At 46.0% G+C, this 5,000-nt stretch overlaps 1 protein-coding gene and 1 pseudogene across 1 annotated transcript in view; one reads left to right on the top strand and one right to left on the bottom strand.

The window, feature by feature from the left end:
- LOC135551600 (glycerol-3-phosphate dehydrogenase, mitochondrial-like) overlaps positions 1–3,978 on the bottom strand; it is a 6,814-nt pseudogene extending 2,836 nt beyond the window's left edge.
- The window catches only part of LOC135552062 (delta-type opioid receptor-like), a 32,152-nt gene that overhangs the window by 6,456 nt on the left and 20,696 nt on the right, over positions 1–5,000 (top strand). The gene's annotated exons all lie outside the window — the stretch shown is intronic.

Raw genomic sequence — 5,000 nt, 5'->3', positions numbered from 1 at the left:
GGTTACCTGCCGCCCTGTATGGTTTGGGGGTAGAAGCTGTTTAGAAGCCTCTTGGACCTAAACTGGGCGCTCCGGTACTGCTTGCAGTGTGGTAGCAGGGAGAACAGTTTATGACTGGGGTGGCTGGAGTCATGCCAGATCTTTTCAGTCTCCTGAGGGGGAATTGGTTTTGTCGTACCCTCTTTACGACTGTCTTGGTGTGCTTGGACCATGTTAGTTTTTTGTTGTTGTGGACGCCAAGGAACTTGAAGCTCTCAAACTGCTCTACTACAGCTCTGTCAATGAGAATGGGGGCATGCCCGGTCCACTTTTTCCTGTAGTCCAAAATCATCTCCTTTGTCTTGATTACATTGAGGGAGAGGTTGTTGTCCTTGCACCACATGGTCAGGTCTCTGACCTCCTCCCTATAGGCTGTCTCATCATTGTCGGTGATCAGGCCTACTACTGTTGTGTCATCAGCAAACTTTATGATAGTGTTGGAGTTGTGCCTGGCCATGCAGTCATGACTGAACAGGAAGTACAGGAGGGGACTGAGCACGCACCCCTAAGGGGCCCCCATGTTGAGGATCAGCATGGTGGAATTTTTGTTACATACCCTTACCACCTGGGGGTGGCCCGTCAGGAAGTCCAGGATCCAGTTGCAGAGGGAGCTGTTTAGTCACAAGGTCCTTAGCTTAGTGATGAATTTTGAGGGCACTATGTTGTTAAACGTTGAGCTGTAGTCAATGAATAGCATTCCCACATAGGTTCTTTGTCCAGGTGGGAAGGGCAGGGTGGAGTGCAGTAGAGACTGCATCATCTGTGGATCTGTTGGTGCGCTATGCAAATTGTGGTGGGTCTAGAGTTTCTAGGATAATGGTGTTGATGTGAGCCATGACCAGCCTTTCAAAGCATTTCATGGCTACAGATGTGAGTGCTACGGGTCGGTAGTCATTTAGGCAGGTTACCTTAGTGCTCTTGGGCACAGGGACTATGGTGGTCTGCTTGAAACATGTTGGTATTACAGACTCAGACAGGGAGCAGTTGTAAATGTCAGTGAAGACACTTGCCAGTTGGTCAGTGCGTGCTCGGAGTACACGTCCTGGTAATCTGTCTGGCACAGAGGCCTTGTGAATGTTGACCTGTTTTAAGGTCTTACTCACATTGGCTGCGGAGAGCGTGATCACACAGTCATCCGGAACAGTTGATGCTCTCGTGCATGTTTCAGTGTTACTTTCCTCGAAGCGAGCATAGAAGTTATTTAGCTCATCTTGTAGGCTCGTGTCACTGGGCAGCTCTCGGCTATGCTTCCCTCTGTAGTCTGTAATAGTTTGCAAGCTCTGCCACATCCAACGAGCATCGGAGCCGATGTAGTACGATTCGATCTTAGTCCTGTATTGACACTTTGCCTGTTTGATGGTTCGTCAGAGGGCATATCCGGATTTCTTATAAGCTTCTGGGTTAGAGACCCGCTTCTTGAAAGCAGCAGCTCTAGCCTTTAGCTCAGTGTGAATGTTGCCTCTAATACATAGCTTCTGTTTGGGGTATGTAGGTACAGTCACTGTTGGGACAACGGCATCGATGCACTTATTGATAAAGCCAGATGTGGTGTACTCCTGAATCTCATCGGAAGAATCCTGGAACATATTCCAGTCTGTGCTAGCAAAACAGTCCTTTAGTTTAGCATCTGTTTCATCTGAACACTTTTTTATAGACCGAATCACTGGTGCTTCCTGCTTTAATTTTTGCTTGTAAGCATGAATCAGGAATACATGGCCAGATTTATGGTCAGATTTGCCAAATGGAGGGCGAGGGAGAGCTTTGTATGCATCTCTGTGTGTGGAGTAAAGGTGGTCTGGAATTATTTTACCTCTGGTTGCACATTTAACATATTGAAAGAAATTCGGTAAACCTGATTTCAGTTTCCCTGCATTAAAGTCACCGGCCACTAGGAGCGCCGTCTCTGGATGAGCGTTTTCCTGTTTGGTTATGGCAGAATACAGCTCATTTAGTGCGGTTTTAGTTCCATCCTCGCTCTGTGGTGGTATATAGACAGCTACGGGAAAAAAACAGATGAAAACTCTTTGAGTAAATAGTGAGGTCTGCAGCTTATCATAAGATACTCCACCTCTGGCGAGCAAATCTTTGAGACTTCCTTAAATATTGTGCACCAACTGTTGTTTACATAAATGCAATGGCCCCCGCCCCGTGTCTTACCAGAGGCTGCTGTTCTGTCTTGCTGATAGAATGTATAACCCGCCAACTCTATGTTCTTAATGTTGTCGTTCATTCACGACTCGTGAAGCATAAATTATTACAGTTTTTAATGTCCCGTTGGTAGGAAATACGTGCTTTCAGTTCGTCCCATTTATTTTCTAGCGATTGAACGTTAGCTAGCAGAACGGAGGGCAAGGGCAGGTTAGACACTCGTCGCCTGGTCCTCACAAGGCACCCTGATCTTTTGCCTCAGAATTGCCGTTTCCTTCTCCAGCGAGTCACGTGGATCAGGGCCTGGTCAGATGTCAAAAGTATATCCCTCGTGTCCAACTCATTGAAGAAAAACTCTTTGTACAGTTTGAGGTGAGCAATCCCTGTTCTGATGTTTAGAAGTTATTTTTGTCATAGGAGATGGTAGCAGCAACATTATGTACAAAACAAGTTACGAACAACGCAAAAAAATAAATAAATAGCATGATTGATTGAGGGCCGATAAGACGGCAGCCCTACCCTCCTGCAATGGTGACCAGGCCACTGTGGATCCTGCAGATGGACTGAGTGTCTTTAGAGTTGGGCTCAGTGACCAGAGGATGGATACCAATCTACACTGGCAGGACGTTTCCTCTCCGCTCGTCTCCTTTCTATATCAGGGCTGAGGTACAATAGTTGCAGACTTCGTTCAGAATGAAGTTGATGTCTTCCTCTCTGGGGATGGTGTAAGGCAGTGATGTCAGAGGGTGTGTCAGTCGTCCGCGATGGTCATCATCTCCCAGGGCAGGAAGAACATGACACGGCCGTCGCTGGTTGCCGGGTCCAGGAGACCCATCATGTCAGGACTGTAATAACCAGGGATGACTATGTGAACCCCAGCACTGGACTGACAGATTTTAGCGTTCTTCCCGTCATCCATTTTCCTCAGAGAGTCAGTGAACAGTCCCGAGGAGTTGATGACACATTTGGCTCTGACGTCAAATACATTTCCTGTGATAACGTCCCTGCAGCCCCACAGATCTTCTCCTTACCCATCTCAGCACTTGTCTTCTTCAGCAGGTGGACCACCTCTGTGTACTGTAGTTAGCGATTGCAGCAGTGTGTCTGGCTGCTGTCAGGGCAATCTGCATTGTTATGCTGTCCATCATAGTAGACAATGGCTCCCACCAGCTTGTCTTTCTTCTGCACGGGGAAGAGTTCCAGGGCCTTGTTCTTACTGAGGACAGAGCTACTCTTCAGACACTGGCCTCCAGCCACCAGGTCTTACATCTTTATACTAGCTCAGTAGTATGGCAGCTGCCACCATTTGTAAACATGGAACATAATGGGTAGTGGGGCGATGTCTAGCAGGTTGGAGCGCTCATGGAGAGCATCTTTCACCATCATGTATTGTTCATAATCTAATGTAATAATGGCCTTTTGGAGGTAGTATACTCTTCCGTGGCTGAGCTTGGTGCTCCGGCTGCTGGTCCCCGATGAGAAATCATTCCTCTCCACCAGGGCAGTCTTAAGGTTGCATGTGACAACACATCCGGAGCCCGCAGCCTGTCCCCTTATGACAAGGACATCAAACTCCTCAGTGTCTTGCAGGGTGGAGAGCTGAGCCTTTCTGGTTGGGAGCTCATCTTTAAATGGCTGCTGTAATTCCCCCTTCCGCTGCTACATACACCAGCCTGTGTCCATTTATTCTGTGGCTTTCTGTATTCCGACAGTTAGTGTTAGGCCCAGAAGAGCAGCGGCCGTCCCGGTCCGCATGATAGCTGTCCCTTTCAAGGCCTTCCAGAAGGCCATTGATCCTGATCCTGGAATGATTTTCAATGTTCAATTTTTTTTTTACATTTTACCTTTATTTAACCAGGCAAGTCAGTTAAGAACACATTCTTATTTTCAATGACGGCCTGGGAACAGTGGGTTAACTGCCTGTTCAGGGGCAGAACGACAGATTTGTACCTTGTCAGCTCGGGGGTTTGGACTTGCAACCTTCCGGTTACTAGTCCAACGCTCTAACCACTAGGCAATACCAGGAGAGCCAGGGCGTAAACTGAAAACGGTGATACAATTCACAATATGATTTTTTAGATGTTTTATGGTGATGTGTAGAATAAGTAAGCCATTTGAATTTCTTTGAATTCAATTCCACTTCCTTTCATTCAAATTCTATTCAAATAGAACTGCGGCCTGTTGAGTGTATCCAACTCAAATTCAATTCAAATTCATGAATTGAATTGGAAATAAAGAGCAGTCTACATCTTAATTCAGAATTGACCCCAATTCTGTAATATATTATAGTTCAATGGAGCTTGACGGTAAGAGCCAGTAGGCTACCAACAGTACAAACCTTTCTCTCTGGTTGTCAGGAAAAATATACATCTAATGGCCTCTTCTGCTGTCTACTGTGAGATAATGAAAGGGGTTTTCATGACAAAGCACATTTGTTGGTTTCTCCCAGAGCCATATATTTTTAAGAGAGTTCAGCCATGTTTTAGAACGGACACCATGTTTATAATGCATGCCCAATACATTCCGTCTTTATTCTCAAAGTGTTGGCAATGTAACAATATGATCCTGCCTCCAACAGTTCCCTATGAAATAACCCGCTATAAACAAGCAAAACATAACATACCATCTAGCCACAACCACTTTAATGCCTTCTGCATTCTGCATTGTTCTTCTTCTTCCTTTTTTTTGCACATGGCCTTCCGTTACCATGACAACCACCCCAAAATGTAAGGAAACAGAGAAAAAAAAGTAAGAGAAGGATTAAAGGGAGAGATAGAACAAGGAAGATAGCAAAAAACAGAGACAGACAGATG

Source organism: Oncorhynchus masou, chromosome 13, assembly GCF_036934945.1.
Source record: "Oncorhynchus masou masou isolate Uvic2021 chromosome 13, UVic_Omas_1.1, whole genome shotgun sequence".
Classification (NCBI taxonomy): domain Eukaryota; kingdom Metazoa; phylum Chordata; class Actinopteri; order Salmoniformes; family Salmonidae; genus Oncorhynchus; species Oncorhynchus masou.
The sequence above is the reverse complement of the archived record's forward strand: the minus strand, read 5'-3'. Positions and strand labels throughout refer to the sequence as shown.